Genomic DNA, 19,363 nt, shown 5'->3' on the forward strand with positions numbered 1-19,363 from the left:
TAACTCGAACTGGTTGCCTAAGCATTTTCGTCTTGGGATTTTTCTTGTAACTTACGTTATATTTAACAAATGCTTTCGATATTTGAATTCCTTTCAAATTGTATTTTTGTGGAGCATTCTGCCTGAATGATGAGATTGTAATGTTTCAGTTTATTGTGGCTTAATACGCATTTATTATATTTCAAAGAGTTTGTTGATTATACTGTATCTTGTATCCTTATACTTTGGTATTCTTTCCCAAGTAATATATCACGTAATTTTTTTCTTTTTTCGAAGGAAATCAGCAATCCGATTATTTCCCATATTTCTTTTAACACTGCATTCTGCTTGACGTCGGCTCTGATGCCACCAGGCAGGACTGCCCATCATTTTCAAAGTAACTACAGTCTGTAGCCAGATTTCCTCTGCTTCTGCATAATGTGAATGAATGGTTAATGTTAAGGATCAATTTCTGTTTGCGGCAGAGTCTTATCACTTTTCAAGACACAGTCAAATAATATTGCAGTACGTCAATGTTCTTGTCTTACACCACTTTTGATAGTGAAGGCTTCTGGAATTTCTTTCATGAATTTTATTTTGAATTTTGTGTTTGTAACAGTCTGTTTATGATTGCAAATAGTCTGTGGTGTAATTCTTGGTATTTCCAGAATTGGTAAAACGACTCGCGATCAACTAAATATAAGCTAAAGATTAGTTTTCGGTTCTGAATTTTCTCTGTGGATAATGTACACGATCTACATTTTGCTTGATGTTCTCCACTTTTGACCTCAAGCTGGTGTGTTCTGTCAAGAAGAAATTGTAATAAATTTTACATGTTGCTGGTAGTACTGATACTGCTCTTGTTTTACATAACTTGGGTCCTCTTTTTGTGTAAAATGTAAACTGATATGATTTTTCAGTCCTGTTCCGCTTTGCAAATGTCTTGTTTGGTGTTCTTTACTATGTTTGATGAGACTGATTTAAAAATTTGTGCTGTAATTCCATTATCTCCAGACGCCTTGCTACTTTTCAATCTTTGACCGGTCGTAAGGAATCACGTTTTATTATCATCATTATGACTGTTATTACAAAGTGATACTTAAATATTGAGATCTTTGCTGCCGACTTAACTTTATTTTTCGATACGTGTCTTACTAATATTCCAGAATTCTCAGTCGTATTCCACATCATCTAAAATTCTCATCCTTATGCGTACCTTGTTGCTTGTGGGCAACTGTCGTCTCGTCATCTCACATATGATCAATCTACTTAATACTCTTAGATTTTATTTTCACCACAATATTGGCTCCATGAAATACACCATATAGTTCTTTGTTTAACTAAATTTATCATCTCCACTGACAGTGTCACTCACTATTCCAAAACTGAGGCATAATATTTACCTGTGGAATGTCTTGCAGCTCCCTCGTCATTTCCTGTCACGTCCAGGCTGCATGTACATACGAGGCATGTCTTGGGGGGGGGGGGGGGAGATTAGTGTTTAACGTCCCGTCGACAACGAGGTCATTAGAGACGGAGCGCAAGCTCGGGTGAGGGAAGGATGGGGAAGGAAATCGGCCGTGCCCTTTCAAAGGAACCATCCCGGCATTTGCCTGAAGCGATTTAGGGAAATCACGGAAAACCTAAATCAGGATGGCCGGAGACGGGATTGAACCGTCGTCCTCCCGAATGCGAGTCCAGTGCGCTAACCACTGCGCCACCTCGCTCGGTAGGCATGTCTTGGGTTTCAAGGAGGGACTTCGGCTCTTAAGATGTATGTAAGGGTACAAAACGCTTTTTTGCGTTTTACATTGGTTTCTGATGTTCAGCGTCATTGGGAGAGACGCCGTGTGAGGCTGTGAGTTGGACCTTCTCACGTGGCAAGTGGCCGCCGTTACGCCGACTCTGAATCCCGCCGACTACGAGGTGCAAAGTGTTATTCGCTTTCTTCAGGCAGAAAATGTTAGAACCTGCGACAATCAGCGCACATTTGTTACCATTTATGGCGAAGAGGTAACGAATGCAATCAGTCTCTGAGAGTGGTGCACAGTGTTTGAGAATTGGAGAACTGTTGCTCATGATGAGGGAGATCAGGGAGACTCGCCGTCGTCACAGATGCGCTGAAAAAAGAGGTAGACCGAATCATTAGAGAGAATCGACGATTCACGATTAGCGACGTGTATGAGCACCTTATGATTTGTCTCCTTCAGTGGCCGAGCGTTTCTAGGCGCTACAGTCTGGAACCACGCGACCGCTACGGTCCTGCCTCGCGCATGATGTGTGTGATGTCCTTAGGTTAGTTAGGTTTAAGTAGTTCTAAGTTCTAGGGGACTGATGACCTCAGAAGTTAAGTCCCATAGTGCTCAGAGCCTTCAACTGGGTACCAAATTGCCACTCAGCACTTAGAGGACAACAGAATCTGAGCATGTTGGGTGCTGCAGTAGGGGGGCTAGGCCAATGCCACCTCACATTCCATTGTTGCCAGATATATCCAAGATGGCGGCGATGATATCATCCAAGATGGCGGCATGTAGACCTGGCAACAGTGCATGACATCATCCAAGATGGCTGATTTTGGTGGGAAGATAGGTCAATTGGGCTACCTCCACTAACCTACCCGCCCTCCCCTCCCAACCCCCAGAAAAATGGCAGTAAGTTCAAATTCCAACAGGATAATGCATCACACCATAGTTATCTCTACTAAGCTAAGAAAATGATGAGAAGATAGGTCACTCAGGCTGCCTCCACTAATCTAAGTCATCTAACCGCCACCTCTTCCTAGGAAGTGGCAGGAAGTTTGAATTTTGGAGGCAAGATAGGTCAACTGGGATATATCTACTTACCTAAGAAAATGGCGGGAATGAAAGGGCAATTCCACTAACCTAAGTCACCGTATTCCTAGGAAATGGCGGGGAGAAGTTCTCTATCTGTGCTGGATATAAGCCTTTATTATTTTGCATGCAGTATTTATGTAAACAATTGTTGCAGTACAGCCATCCAGTGTGTTCTCCATGATGTCCAGACTCCAACTGACATAGTACACAGCACCACCACCAGAGGGTATGGTCGTCCATTTCCAAGATGGCCACAGTGATGTCAGTTTATGATGCAAGTACCATTACCCAAGATGGCGGGAAACAAAGAGTTCGCCACGAGGTCTGGGTCCAGTGCACAGTACCATCAACAGAGAGCACTGTCATCTGTTCTGTGATGTAATCCAAGATGATAGTCCTGGGTGGGGGAAATGGTTGGAGAATGTCTGTGCTGGACGTAAGTCTTTATTTTGCAGGCAGTATCTCCTCCACAAGATCTACAGACCAACTGACCTAGTACACAGTACTGCAACTAGAGGGTGCTGTCATCCCTCCTGTGACGGAATCCAAAATGGTGGTCTGGTGGGGGAAAATGTCGCGAAAATGCCTCAGCCAGCTCTGTGATGCTGGAGAGAGTGAGGAAGGTTTAGAAGAATTTATTTTGAGGGATAGTATATTAATCACACTGACACAAAACACTCGCCCTGATGTGTTTGGGGTCACAATACACACTTTGCAGACCTGCAAACGAGTCGTAAATAATGCAACAGACACACTTGCTAATTGTAAACTGTCGATATAATGCACTCCACGGCCTACTCACATGCAAACCACTACACCGAAATAATGTCAGTACACAGCACACACACCTGCAAACTGCTCCTAATTAATGCAGCTCACTGATGTGTAGACACGCTCAGTACTCGTAAACTGTCCAAATAACGCATAGCACAGCCTACAGACACACAGACACCACCCACTGCCACCTGTCCACTAGACCGCACACACACCCAGGAGTCGAGATGCAACGGTTTCCCCAACGAAATGATGTACAGGTCCCACAAGAATGAGGTGGTGGAACCCCATTCATACTCAACACCTGAGTAATTACTCTCGAAATACATGATCACCTAGGCACTGTTGCTGATGTGAGCTCATGCAAGTGAAGACCCTTTGCATAGCAGAGATGCTAGAGGGTGTGCGCGCGTTGACTCCATCTAAAACACACTTGCTAATCGTCAACTTTCGAAATCATGCTCTGCACACCCATGCACAAAATAATACAATAAATACCAAAAGAACTACTAAATAATCAAACCATATTGCAGGTCCAACGCACACAGTGCTTACACAGCAAGGAAAAAATCCAGTGCAGAAACACTCCTCAGTGCATGTAAAATACGCTTACAAACTATCATCAGCCACAGCTATCAGGTTCAACTAGAGCGAGACAGTGCAGGAGCGAGTCTTATACTGATGTCACACGTCTTTCTGTCTAAATACGCAACAAGTCATCTTCGGGACCGCGTGTGTGTATGAACCCTCTCTCTACCTGCGGTCTAGAGAAGGCCTAATTGCCCAGCGACTCACCATCACAGACACTAAGGATATCGTTAACAGAATATCCTTTGTTCCTCACGTTCCGAACTGAACATCCGAGCTGTGTCTAGCTGTACCTGTGTACCCAGTGTGGCTCATGCTTCACGGTGGAATGTTCATCCTGCTGTCAACATACCTCTCAGAGACGTTAAACGTTCTCATCGCTAAAAGCCATCATGTCTGTCCAAGCTCGCGGAAACACCGTTCTTGTTGTTTGGCAATAGAGCAGTTTTAGAACACCGAACGAGAGGATAGGTCATGATCGCATGGATATAACTGACATAAAAAAATCGATAGAATTGTGAAAAATGATGGGGAATAGATATAAATTGACCGAATATACACCGAAGTGCAGGAAATTTGAGTAAGTACCTGCGTATCTTCTGGTTCGCGCAAAACAATTTGTACATGGGGACCTGTATGGCCGGCCGGTGTGGCCGTGCGGTTCTAGGCGCTTCAGTCTGGAACCGCGTGACCGCTACGGTCGCAGGTTCGAATCCTGCCTCGGGCATGGATGTGTGTGATGTTCTTGGTACACGCGAGTTGACTACTGTATTTGACGCTTTTCTGGAAGACAGAGAACCATCCGCCTCTAAACTTACTTGCATCTGCGTTAAAGGATAACAGAGAGTGGACTGGGTGATGTGTTGAGATGGAGCTGTAATGAGGTACGATTAAATGGTGGACTGATGATGCATTCTAGAGAGGGAGAAGTTGCTACAGGTCAATTTTTCCACTGTTCTGTCAGGATGCATCAGCCACGTGACATAACCTGCGTTTGACATGTATACAGCCATGTGTTCTGTATGTGATTTGAAGCACTGTCTGCTTCCGATCGCTAACGGTAAACCTGTCGGTCATCAGAGGACTTCCATCTCATATGTAATGAAACGTGACACATTCCTCTAAACGAATTTTGATTTATGCGATGCACCCCATTCCCCTGTCGCACCTTGGGTGTAAAATCGGACTTATGTTTCATAACTGGGTTAGCGATAGGTACTTGTGAGGTACTGCAATCCATATGTATACATCTGCTTCACAGATGTGGTGTTTACAGCGTCAGTGGCTGAGTGACTTGAAATTTTCACATGTCGGACACTGCTGCTACGCGTTTATCTGTTTCTTTGTAGGGGGTATCATTTTATATAGGCCGATGCAGACATCGTATAATTTCTGAACCGTGATCGGATGTGAACAGTGGACGCTATACATCTCTGGAAATCTATATTTTGCTTGTATCACGCTGAGCAAATCTTTATGGAAGTAGTTTTTTCGTTTTACTGTTCGATAACATAGTTTATCGTAGAGAAACTGAGAAGAAGGGTGTATGTCATGCGCTTGAAATATATTTATTACATCGGAATATTAACAGCGCTACATTCCATACGACTGATAGGTTGGAAACGTAAGCGCTCTAACATTATAGCTCATTTTAGTGCAGAAATTTGTGGCCTTAGGAGTGCGAGTGATTATGTTCTCTCTTATTAATACCTCCGAGGTCCTGATCCCAGATTCTGGAATAATACTTTAAAATTGATAGCTAGGTTGATTTACTTAAAAATGCTTCGAACTTTGTCCGTGTAGAGCTCCATCACGCATAAAAATCATTCATTTCTTGTTCTTCTCAACCGTCTGCTATTACATCACGACACTTTCAGATCTGTTACTATACATCGATAAAGAGAGCTAACCTCTTCGACATGGCTGCACCTCGAAAAATCTTGTGCACTTGGATTGACTCGGCAAGCTCCAGTCATTCACGAGACGTGGAATGTAGCGGCCTTCTTCTGGTCGGTTGCAGATTAATTCAGTAACGGTGCTGCAGGGCGGGTTGGTCAATGACAGTGTGAGGAGGGTCTTTCACACTCTAATTTCACCCTAAGACAGCGAGAACACACTGTGACTCCCATTTGCAGAGTGATAGATCGTCAATTAAGCACTATGTCGAGGTTTTAGAAATATTTAGAGCGCTGTCTGATATACTTTGATGCCGTATGTGTTCGAGAATTAACAATGAATGGACGTTCTGCACAGTCTTCTATCCACGTTCGCAATTATACTCGCAAAGTGGAGAAGGGGTCGTTTAGCTATGATACTCATATTGATAAACATGCTGTCACATTATTGGTCTGAGTTGACATTACTGTAAAATAGTTCGCACTACCAACTGCGATGCTTAGTATTAGAGTACATCGATGGTGTTCTTTCCATCCTATCCGTGCACTGGCACGCTGTTGGTTACCACAAATGATTGAGTGATATCGCTTGTTTGAGTTGGAGAAAGAGTTTTTGTGGCTGGACCGCAGCTTCTGTGGTGGATAGTATGGAAACAGTGATTGCGTACATAACTGCAATACGATGAATCAGTCGAAACGGAACGTAGAGTCATCAGCTATTCTGTGACTATGACCGATGAGTTTAAATGTAGAGCTCGTGAATCACTTTCGGACTGTAGTTTGGAAACTCTCCACAACGCCGCAAGGACTCCCCTACTTTCCTTATGTTGTAACTCTCTTTTATTTAAAATCATCCTGTATGAATGGCGTGTTATGGTATCCATAGTACCAATATGAGTTACACTGTGCAATGTCTAGTTTTCTGCGAGAGGGCATGGATCAGGACGTCTTAATGTCAGTTTAGAAGCTGACAGAGACCTCGGATTCGTGTCAGAAGAACAAATTGTATGGCAATGTACTAAACGTGCTACAGCAGAAAGAAATAATGTTTCAAACAACGAGACAGGTCCGCAGGGAGAGTCTCTCGATTTACAGTCTAGTTCGCGGGATACGATCATCCTCCTACAGTACGGTTAATGAAACCTTAAACTGGCCAGTGGAGTGGATCAACACCTGTATATTTAATAGGATCGACCTACACCAGCAGCAGCAGTAATTTGAGGTGTGAATTCAGTGAGGGATGGGTTGTTCCATTAGGAATGCTAGGAGGGATGCACTATTCTGGGAAGCATTGCGAAATCTCTCTCTCTGCACTGGATCGCACCACAGCTATGCATCACAGCATGAGCAACGGTGCCTAGGTGAGTTCTATATCGGATAAAGTTAGTGGAGCTTTTATAGTTCGTAATTTTTCTCTGTTGGGGGTACAGAATAACGAAGATAGCATGTTGAGCTGATATATTTGAATGGACGTGGATCTGCTTCAGACTGTAGTATCTGTATCTAGTTTGGATATGCTCCACAATGCGCGCATTTCCAGCAAATGGTCAAAACACAGTCCTGTTGCACTTAATCAGGTCGGTCGTTCTGTTTCTACACGGGTTGCAGAAGGTGATGGATATGTCTTTGTCCGACTTCTGCTCAGTTGCGACTTAAATTGGAACGATCACATGCTAAAAGCTGTAGAAATGGGAGCAATTGCAAGGTGCGCAGGGGGTGACTAAAAACACTTTAGAATTTTACTGTAACAGATAGGTTCGAGGAAAGTGACTCGTTTCGAGATATGAGAGTGCCAGAAATATGACTGAGTAGTAGTTGTAATCATTAAAAGGACTTTCCAATAAGATGCACCACAGGTATGTACATGAATGGAAAGACTTGATTCCAAAACACGGACATCATTTCTAGCAGATAGCGTAACACCAGAGATCTGAAAAGCTTGTGTACATTTTCTTACTACCGTCTCGGTATTTGTCCGGAAAACCACCTCATTCAGATGTAATGTCGTACCTCGATTTATAAAGCCAGTATAGCTTTTAACATGGATACTTGTGACAGTGACATAGAGTAGTTTTTTCGATCGGTTTTTTTAACATCTGGCCGATTACGTCTCTTTTTCTAAGACACAGTGGTAGCACTCGCATGAGACATGTCCACCCATCGCTGATTTTCTCTCAGTATTATTTCGTATCGTAGGCTATCAGTTATCAACGAAGTATTATGCTTAGTAGTAATGTAGGATGCGTGATAGGTTCACCTTGAGCATCAGGCTTATAAAATACATGTTTGTGTTCCGATATGGGCAAAGGAGATGACTGTGGAATACTGGGACAGCAGAGGGAAGAGTATGTAATGTCATAAGAATGGTACAGATATTTCTATTTCCATAGCCATAGCAGTCAGCAGGATGTATTTCCGATACTTCGCTCATTGTCAAATGTCATTCAAGTGAAACTGCAACTGTAGCATTTAATTGTAAGTATATGTGACCGGTTTTCTAGGATGATTCCGGGTATGCGTGGCCTGTGGTGGGAATGATTCACGTTTCCCATTAACAGTAGGGGCTGTCAGAATGGAGAGGCCTGTTGGAGTGTAGGAATGTAGATGAATTAACCATGTTTTCCTCTAGACGACCGAATAGCGAACTAACACTTAGTATGTGTTGGTCCGCTTTGGTGATCGCATGTGAATTTGAGAAGATTCAATATGGAGGTTGAGACGCCCTGCTAAACCCGCAGGATAGGACAGGTAGTTTAAATTGTGGAAAGGGGCCAAAATAATGGGCTGTCAGTTACACTCGAACATACAACTTTATTGTTCGATCAACATTACAAGAGTGCAAAAAAATTTTTTTTTAAACATACAGCTTTTATCTTTGGGACTTAATTACTGGCTGAGAGCCACTTTAATTTAAAAACGGCTGAAGGCCAATAACTTGAAATGCAAGCACAATCAGAAATGTAAAAGGCAAGCCTTATCTTACAACAGTTCTTTATTTAGGCTGAAGACTCAAAGAATCTGAGTTTGTCAGAGCAAACAATTTGAATTCAAAATCGGCTGAAAGCCCAACACTTTAGGCTAAACTACATAAATTTTTTTTGAAAAAACAAGGCCTTACGTAAAACAGTTCTTAATTAGGCAAAACTCAACCAAAACAGAAATTTCAAAGGCAAAGCCTTATCTTAAAACAGTTCTTTACTTAGGCTGAAGGCCCAGAGAATCAGACACTTCGAGAGCAAACAAGTTAAATTCAAATCGGCTGAAGGCTTAACACTTAAAACTCCATAACATTAATTTTTTTTAAAAACCAAAGGCCTTACGTGCAACGGTTCTTTAATTTAAGCTGAAGACCTTAAGAGCAAAACAACTCAAACTCAAAATCGACTGAAGGCCCAAGACTTAAAATTCCACAACATTAAAACCTTTAAAATGCCAAAGGTCTTACGTGAAACAGTTCTTTAAATTACGCTGAAGGCCTAAGGAATCTTACGCCTTAAGGTCAAAACAACCTCAATTTAAAAAAATAAAAAATCGGCTAGAGGCCATACAACTACAAACAACAAGAACAAATAGAAAAAAAGGCAGTACACCCAAGGGCGCTCGGATGTTCAAGGATCGGCCTCGAATTCAAACACTAACGCTCGCTTAGGTGAGACAGGCAGTCGGGTCAACCATTCACGACAACCCAACCGACCGACAGTCAACGGACCCACCGATAGGATAACTTCCACCTCACCCAACCAGGGCACAACAGAGAGTTCAACGGAACAACGTAGAAGATATTGGCGCCCACAACCAATGATACATGGAGCTGTCAAACTACACACCGTGCTGGACAGCAACAACTACACTGCCTGAAACATATGTCAATGGCCAGACTGGTTCGTCGCGAACTGACTAGTCAGACACACGACGAGCTGGAAATACTATCAGTCACTTCAGAGATGGTATGACAGTGCGCTTATCGATACGCGCTGCTGCTGCCGCTCACAGGCGAGTAAGGCAGGAAGTTAGTGACGCCAATAAATGGAATAAGAAACGAGGCGGCAGTACAGTAATAGAAGATGACAAACAGGAAATGGCACGAAGACAAGCCGTGCACGGCTCAGAGGTGTGTTTGCTCTGGACCGTTATTCCCTCCCATATAAATTTTTCAGTTGACTGCTTCTGCACATTTCGCGCTTTTATTTAGTTGAGGTGGCATCGATTGGGGTATGTGCTGATGTGTTGGCAGAAGAGCCAACACCGTGTAGCTAGAGGAGGTCGAAATGCACGCGTTTAAGCTCACGCAAACTGACGTGAGGTCTAGAACAGGACAATGTAATTAATATACCCAATAAGGTACGTTGCTGCTGGTATACTTAACTTTAATCCATAATTGGTGTACATCGCTCTTGACGGTACATGTTTTACAATCTCAATATAAACTGGTAGTGGCGCCTTGCTAGGTCGTAGCAAATGACGTAGCTGAAGGATATGCTAACTATCGTCTCGGCAAATGAGAGCGTATTTGTCAGTGTAGCATCGCTAGCAAAGTCGGCTGTACAGCTGGGGCGAGTGCTAGGATGTCTCTCTAGAGATGCCGTGTGGCGGCGCTCGGTCTGCAATCACTGACAGTGGCGACACGCGGGTCCGACGTATACTAGCGGACCGCAGCCGATTTAAAGGCTACCACCTAGCAAGTGTGGTGTCTGGCGGTGACACCACATGTGCATCTAGCAGGTGGAAGATACGTTTGCTGGTTCTCTAGACACGAGAAACACGTTAGTTCAGTTTGTAAGTTATAGGGATGATTTGGAATCTACTATATCACTGACATCGGTATTCACGAGTGGAAATATCAGTTTGCTCTGTTTGTTTCGAGTTCTCACATCTTCTCAGGTCTTCAAGGCGGGATAAGCGCTAAAGTTTCGGGTTTGTAGAGAAATAATTTCCAGTCTATATCTTCGAATTATGTCATGTGAGCTATACAGCTATGCAAGCTATATTGCTATGTGGTTGATATTTAGAAGTACCACGAAACTGGTATGATATTCTGGCAAACAATGCGAAAATAGATGTGTTCTTGTAATCCCCAAGTCTGGTGATGGGTGCAGAAAAGCAAGCAAGCAAGCAGGTCCGGACCAGAAACAGTGATGCGTTTGTACCAAGGGGTAACGAGCTGGAATTTATAGAACAGCTCTGAGAGCGACTTCGATCCTCTGAGGGCGTTCTGGTCACGCGTCAGTCGCGGGAAAATATCTACTGTTGTGAGGAGTATGATGTAACAGGGGTGATTTTGTATGACAGAGGATAAGAATTGTATGTTTAGTACATCGACACGGTAAGTGGTGATATATTGATGGGTTGGATACGGGTTTCACGTTCTAATGTACAAGCTACTGTCCTCAGATGGATCGCAGTGTAACTGAGTAAGAGGCTTACTGTATTTCATGATATGTTGGGCAGTTTGCAAGGTTTAATTGTCGGTGCATTATACGATCTGTGTGAAACAGTTCTTTGCCATTGAAAGTCTTGTCTGCAGGAAGAAAAACAAAGGCAGACGGTGTTTCCACACCGGTGGCATCAGTAATTCAGTGGGTAAATTCGAAAAGAGTGAATCATAATGCTCGATTCATTCAAAAGACATCTATATGCTGGGATATTGGAGCATATGCAAACTGATTCGAACAAGATGGAGGCTAGGTATTTATGGAAAGTTCTTAGGAAGCAAGTGTTGAAAGACAAGTAGAAGCAGCTCATCGAACTTTGGCAGGAATCCGTCACTCATCCGCTACTGCGGCGTTAGTACATCTCCAGACAAGTAGCTGTGAGATAGCGCAAATTCGCGTCATTTTTATCTTCTGTAGGATATTGGTTGGAATTCTGTTTGCGTAATTGGTCTGATTTCCCTCCCCAACTGTGCTTAGACTGTGCTCTCTCCTCAAACAACAAGAATTGTGTTTTCGCGAGCTTGGACAGACGTGATGGCTTTTAGCGGTGTGTTTAACGTTTATGAGAGGTATATTGACAGCAGGACGAACATTCCACCGTGAAGTGTGAGCCACGCTTGGTGTGCAGGCACGGCTAGACACAGCTCGGATGTTCTATTAGGAACGTGAGGAACAAAGGACCCTGTGATATTATGGTAACGATTTCCGTAGTGTCTGCGATGCTGAGTCGCTGGGCAATTACGTCTTTGGTAAACTGCAGGTAGAGAGAGAGGGTTCACAGGCACGCGTTGTCCCAAGGATGACTTGGTGCATATTTAGATAGACAGACATGTGACCTCAGTATAAGACTCGCTCCTGCACTGGCTCACTCTGGCTGAACCTGAGAGCTGCGGTTTATGAAAGTTCGGAGCGCATTTTACATGCACTGAGTGTTTCTGCACTGGATTTTTTCCTTGCTGTTTAAGCGCTGTGAGCATTAGACCTGCAATATGGTTTGAACATTTAGTAGTTGTTTTGGCTTTTGTTGTATGATTTAGTGAATGGGTGTACAGTGTATGATTTCAAAAGTTGATGATTAGCAAGCGTGTTTGGGGAGTCTTTTAGATGCAGTCAATGCGCGCACCCCCTTAGAGCGTCTGCGATATGCAAAGGGTCTTCAGTCGCTTCCAATCACGTCACCAACGGTGCCTAAGTGATCATCACGTATTTCGAGAGTAATTTCTCAGGTGTTGAATATGAACGGGGTGCCACCACCTCATCCTTGCAGGACCTGTGCATCATTTCACTGGGGTCCAGTGGACAGGGGGTGGTGGGTGGTGCCTGTGCATGTCTGTTGCATTTTTTGTGAGCAGGTCTGTAGGCTGTGCTATGCATTATTTGGACAGTTTACGAGTACTGAGGGTGTCAACACATCAGTGTGCTGCATTATTTAGGAGCAGTTTGCAGGTCTGTGTGCTGTGTACTGACATTATTTCGGTGTAGTAGTTTGCATGTGTGTAGACTGTGGAATTCATTATTTCGACTATCTACAATTAGCAAGCGTGTCTGCTGCATTACTTACGAGAAGTTTGCAGGTCTGCAGAGTGTGTATTGTGACTGAAAACACATCAGGGCAAGTGTTTTGTGTCAATGTGATAAATATACTATGTCTCAAAATAAATTGTTGCAAACCTTCCTCACTCTTTCCAGCAACCCAGCGCAGGTTGAGTAATTTTCGCGCCATTTTCCTCCTCCAGACGACCATTTTGGATTACATCACAGGAGGGATGACAGCACCCTCTGATGGCAGTACTGTGTACTAAGTCAGTTGGACTCTAGATCTCGTGGTGGAGATACTGCCTGCAAAATAAAGACTTACTTTCGATATAGGAGTTCTTTTCCCGCCATTTCTCCCACCCCAGACTGCCATCTTGGATTACATCACAGAACAGACGACAGCACTCTCTGGTGGTGGTACTGTGTACCAGGCCAGTTGGAGTCCACACCTCTTGGAGAACACACTGGATGGCTGCACTGGCTCAAAGTGCTTAAATAAATAGTGCATGCAAAATAATAAAGATTATGTTCAGCACAGGTCTAGTCCTCTCCCCATCATTTCCTTGGACTAGGGGGCAGTCAGGTGAATTAGGTTAGTGGAATTGCCCTTTCATTCCCATCATTTTCTTAGGTTAGTAGATATAGCACAATTCACCTATCTTCCCTCCAAAATTTCCTAGGAAGACGTGGCGGTTGGATGACTTAGGTTAGTGTAGGTAGCCCAAGTGACCTATCTTCTCACGATTTTCTGAGGTTTAATAGAGATAACCGTGGTGTGATGCATTATCCTATTGGACTTTGTCTGTGGGAGGGGAGTGGTGTTAGATCAGTGGAGGTAGTCGAACTGACCTACATTCCCACAAAAATCAGCCATCTTGGATGATGTCATGCCCTGTTGCCAAGTCTACATGCCGCCATCTTGGATACATCTGGCAACAATGGAATTTGGGGTGGCATCGGCCTAGCCCCCCCTACTTGCCATGAAGTTCACTGCGAGAATGGGTGCTTTATTAGGGTTCTTGGAGTGTTACAAAAGGGATGGCAACACGTCACTGACCAGATTGTTACACATAGCATTCTCACAAGATCCCCACAATTAAGCGACAGTCTATGAAGTCGTGTGATCCTCAGTCGCCACAGAAGCTATCCAAGTTCGTACAAACTGCATCAGCTCAAAAGATGAAGGGCTGCCTCTCGTCGATTTCATGCCCCACAACACAACAGTCAATAGCAACGCATGCTGCGCCACGCTTGGACGTCTTCGTCAGGCTATCCAGAACCACTGAAGGGCGCCAAAATTTTCTGTTGCACGACAACAAACATCCGCCTACTGCCCCACAGATACCAGTCTTGCTGCATGAGACATTCCTGTGGCAGATCTTCTAGTGTCCTACTTACAGTCCAGACCTGGCACCGTAAGACTTCTCCTGTTTCCAAAACTGAAGGAACACCTTACTGATAGACGCTTCCCAACCGATGAAGACCTGAAGGATGTTGTCATGACCTGGCCAGTTGGCCACATGGTATGAAAAGGGTGTACACAAAGTGGTGCCGATTTGTAGTTGCCTTAATGTGAAGGTCGACTGTATAGAAAAGTAGACGAAGTACATACCAAAACGAATATAATTACTTTCTGTATCCATACATACTCGTATTATAAAAATGAATGTAAGAATCCATGTACGTACGTTCTATTTTTTGTGGTAAGTTCCTATGGGACCAGACTGCTAACTTACGCTAAGGACAACACACACCCATGCACGAGGGAGGACCCGAACCTCCAATGGGGGGAGCCATGCGAAGCATGGCAAGGCGCCCTAGACCACGTGGCTGGGTCGGTTTCAACCAGACTTGGCACACCAACTACTGTGTAGAAAGAACCACTGTGAGGATACGAACTACGTACCTATCACAGGGGTTGAGCTCGGTACGACGCGGGGGTATCCATACTTTATTCGTCCAGTATTTGAGAATGTGAGCACTTAATGACTTCCAAAATAGTTTATACATAATTTCAAACCTTTACGAAACTTTATATTGCTGACTGCCCACACTAAATTATAGAAGGAAGAAAAAGAAGTGTATCGATTCCTACATTTTCGGTTTTCGTGCGATAAAATGCCGCATGAAGCAAGACATTTTATTGTTCATTGTTTACTACTAACCGTATTCACGACACATTTTGCAGACAGTATCCACATGTACTACTGACTGTACAAGCAAAATTGTATAATTGTACGATAGCAGGTTCAAGACGAGGCTTACGAGAAATACAGGCCGTGGCGTGTACGTCACGAAGGTAGCCCTGCGCTCGCTCGCTCGCTCAAATCAGCAAACAAACTACGTTCCTACACATGTTAACTCTCAACTAGGCGTGTCCGTACAAACGAAAACTGAATCTTCTACTGGAATCCGTTATTATGGAATATTACTGTTATTATTCCTATAGTGATGGGAAGTCCATAGGCCTACTTATAATTTGTTGCGGTTGTACTGGCGCACAGAAAAATAAAATCATGCTAAAATGATTATCAGTTACATAAGGCACCACTTCCAGCATGTAATGAGTACTGTTAAGCAGAAGAGACTAAATGCTGTAAACAAGTCGTTATACAATTTATATCGAGCATTGATCTTAAATTAAATTTTCCTGAAGTACTGTTAATCAGTAAGACTTCATAATAGCAGATTCCAGTGGAATTCTCGTTAGTACTTACACGCCCAGCTGTGAATTAACAAGTTTAGAAACGCATTTTGTCTGCTGAGCTGAGCGAGCAAGCGAATTCCGGTCTGCGTTCGTGACGTACGCGCCGCTGCCTGCCTTTCTCGTGGGCCTCGGTTCAGGAGATAAGACGTAAAATACCGAGATGAGTGTAAAATTGCCACATCTTGCATGGCGTTTTAGTTTATTACTTCTTTACTGCTAACTCTATTCACAACACATTTCGTAGGCAGTAGCTACGTATGCCATTAGACGTACCTGCAAAATTATATGATTGTACGACGTACAGTTGAGGAGATACGAAATGATAAACATTGAGCTGCGTGAAAATGAAACTGTAGGGCTGAAATCGGCAGAGATGTGTATAAATACTTGTGAAATATGTCAAATACATGTGAATTATATTTGACATGAGCGTACACGAGTAAAGCCATGGGCAAAAAACTCATTCTAAACCTTGAGCCGTGGTAAAAGGTGCTGTTTTGAAGAGCGCGCCGCAGCGCTTAGTGTGGAGCAGTCGGCCTCCGTTTCTGGCAATGGCGTCGCTGTGGCAGTCGCAGCTTTGGTGTCTCCCTCTGGTGGGAAAGGGGATAGGTTGCCTGTTCACGGGCATTTTAGGGGCGCTATGAGCTCGCCAGTCGGTAACTCTGGGTCACTTTCTCGTCCCCAGCTTGCTAGTCTGTCTCTCGTCCGCATTTGTTAGGCAGTTAACGTCTGTCGTTCGGAGTGCTAGTATGTCTGTCGTTCGGCTCAACCTTTAAAGCTGGCAAAATCAGAGTCTTTCCACTCCGCCAGTAAGAGAACTCTGCGAGTGGTCGCCCGGTCGGGGCTTAGTTCCTGCATCTGAGTCTGCGCGTTAGACCGCCAGTCTGCTCGAGTTTGCTCAGGCAACGGTCATTGGCGGTTGGATCGATCGGTTGGTCGGTCGCGCACTGGGACACGACTTGTCCGTCTTGAGCGTCGGCGCATGTGAGGTCGCCACGTGAGTCCAGGGGCCGCGCAGTATAGCGAGGGGTAGTGGCTTCGCGGCCGACACGAGAGCAACAGGAGTCAACCCACGACATCAGTCTGGCCGGTGCGAGCTGCGACGTCGTGAGACGGAAGATCGGCGCGCCTTCCTGAGTCCGTTGAAGCGGCTGGCAGCAGACGGTTCGGGAGAGCGATTTGGGGGTGCTGCGCCAGGTCTTCTCGAGAAATCGCATTTTATTAGAAGTTGTGATTGCAGATATGTTGTCTGATTTACTCTTGTTAAATTCTACTTGTTTTCTTGGTGAGGTCACCAGCCGTTTTGCTTTGGGGTCGTCCCACCATTTTCTCCGTTTGTCCACCCGCGGGAAGGTGGTTGTTTTGTAAATTGGGTGGTCCGTTTTTCCCTTGTGGAATAGGGAGGGGGGGGGGGGGTTAGAGCAACCTGCGTTTCGGGTTGTTCGGTAATCTCCCTATCAATCTGCCATACGGTAGTAGCTGCCTCTGTCACGTTTGTCGGACTTGGTGTGTTAACGAATTTATTGCTTAGAGTGTAACGTCCTAATACCTGAAATATGTTTTGATCTTTGGAAACTTTGACATTATTGCCTATGATCTTGAGAGGCGGTATCTGGGTACTGTAGAGCATCTTAACTATTGTTTGGCCAACCTTGTAGAATTTTATATAAGATTGCATTTCATGGGGCTTTTACTTAAATGATCATTTTAGTATATATAAAGTTGCCACTCTTTCACCGTAAGTCTTTTCTTACAAGTTAAAATCAAGTTGCACCTTCGGTGGCAAGGTTAATATTTTCATTGTTAGTGTTTTGTACCATTTCCATCCCTTAGTTTAAACTTACCTGGTGTGTTGCAGATTTGCACCAGTGTAGTCTTTCAGAGGCTGTTGTGAGCGGTCGTAACTACGGCCTTGTCAAAAGGAAGTGGCAACGTTCTCTGCCCGAAAGCTCATACAGTCAAAACTTGTTTCTTTCTGCCTCTGAATAAATTGTAACTTTGATATTTAGAGGGTGCTTTCTGATTATAATTTTAAATCTGTTTCTTTAAAAAATGCTTTTAGGCACTATTAAAGTGAATAAAATTCCCATTTGTTAAAATTAATTTGGTTATAATTACATCAGTTGCTCTCTGGCAACTACTTCCATGCTTACATAGTGTGATTAAATGTTTTAATGTTCTTGATGAATCGCTAAAATAAATTCTTAAGAATATTCGTTGAAAATAAATCACAGTTCAAACCTCTGCAAATATTTCAACCATATTTGGTACATATATTATTTAGGATCTGGAAAGAAATACTGTGTTGGTATTACCACAACCTGCTGTTAGGGTGGAGGTGATAACATGGAGAGAGAAGGAGGGAGAGGAAAATGGACAGACAAAGAGGTGAAGGAGGAGATGGACACAGACAGGGAAGAGGAGGGCGTGGACAGTGAGAGGGAAGGGGGGGGGGAGTGGACAGAGAGGGAGAGAGAGAGAGAGAGAGGGACGGAATGTCTACAGAGAAAGCGAGAGAAGGAGATGTAAGAGAAAGGAAAGAGGGGGAAGTGAACAGAGACAACAGGGAGGAAGATATGGGCAGAGGGAGAAGGAAGATGGGCAGGGATAGGAGAGGATTAAAGGGACAGAAAAAGAGAAGAGGAGGAGTTGGGCAGAGAGAGGGGAGAGAAAGTGATGGACAAAAAAGGAAGAGATGGACAGAGAGAGGGGGAGAGAGGGGGGAGGAGGAGATGGACAGGAAGAGAGGGGAGATGGACAGGGAATCAGAACATGGAGAAAGGCAGAAGGGGGAGAGGGAAAGAGAGAACGAGGAGGAGGGGCAGGAGGATTTGGACAGATAGTGGATCGAGGAGGAGATGGACAGAGAGGGAAAAAGGAGACACACAGTCGAAGTGGGGAGGAAGATGGACTGATAGATGACTGGAACAAATACATACACGGGCAACACCAGGGAATCAGGTAGTCGTTATTATGGAATACCTTCGTATGGCGAAACGTTCTTTACCGTCAGGATAGACCTCGCACTTCGTCTTTTAGATTGTTTGCTGTTTTAAATAAGGTGTTCTTTTATATTCATGACTTGTTCAGTAGTTCCCAATTCTTCTTCGCTGTTATCATTAACAGTGTAAGTTCACCTTCGGAATTTATTATTGAGGTTTTCCATTGTTAAATTAAATTACTGTAGGCGAACGATGGCACGATTTCTTTAATGACTTCCCTGTAGATTGAATCTCGCACCGGAGGCGAAAGAAATTACCGTCCCATCTATCTTCATTTCCGGAAATGAATCGAAGATGTGCGGCTGCAGATGGGATTTAACGGTTCCAAACACAAGTAATCAAAGACTGTTACGACTGATGAATGCCGTGGGGCCACGCATTACAACTGCTCTACGGTTCGCTGCAGCTGAATCCACGATCCCGTTTCGATAGGAGAGACAAAAATGGGCGGTAGTTAATAATCCCCTCCTTAAAATGAGTAACGTTATGCTTTAACACATTTCCGCTGTGTTATATTTGCCGTAATGTGGCGACCAGATCAAACTCTTTGAAGGCTACATCTCGCCAGTAGGAAACAGTTGTCAGCGTGGTCTTCGCTCAGTACTTCTTAAGTCAC

General features: G+C 44.0%; 1 non-coding gene across 1 annotated transcript; it reads right to left on the reverse strand.

Moving 5' to 3' along the window:
- Window positions 1-1,633: 1,633 nt before the first annotated feature.
- Window positions 1,634-1,706, reverse strand: Trnaa-cgc (transfer RNA alanine (anticodon CGC)). Its single transcript has one exon. It is a non-coding gene; the product is annotated as a tRNA-Ala (tRNA).
- Between the last annotated feature and the right edge of the window lie 17,657 nt (window positions 1,707-19,363).

The sequence above is a fragment of the Schistocerca cancellata genome, chromosome 6 (genome assembly GCF_023864275.1).
Source record: "Schistocerca cancellata isolate TAMUIC-IGC-003103 chromosome 6, iqSchCanc2.1, whole genome shotgun sequence".
In the NCBI taxonomy this organism is placed as follows: domain Eukaryota; kingdom Metazoa; phylum Arthropoda; class Insecta; order Orthoptera; family Acrididae; genus Schistocerca; species Schistocerca cancellata.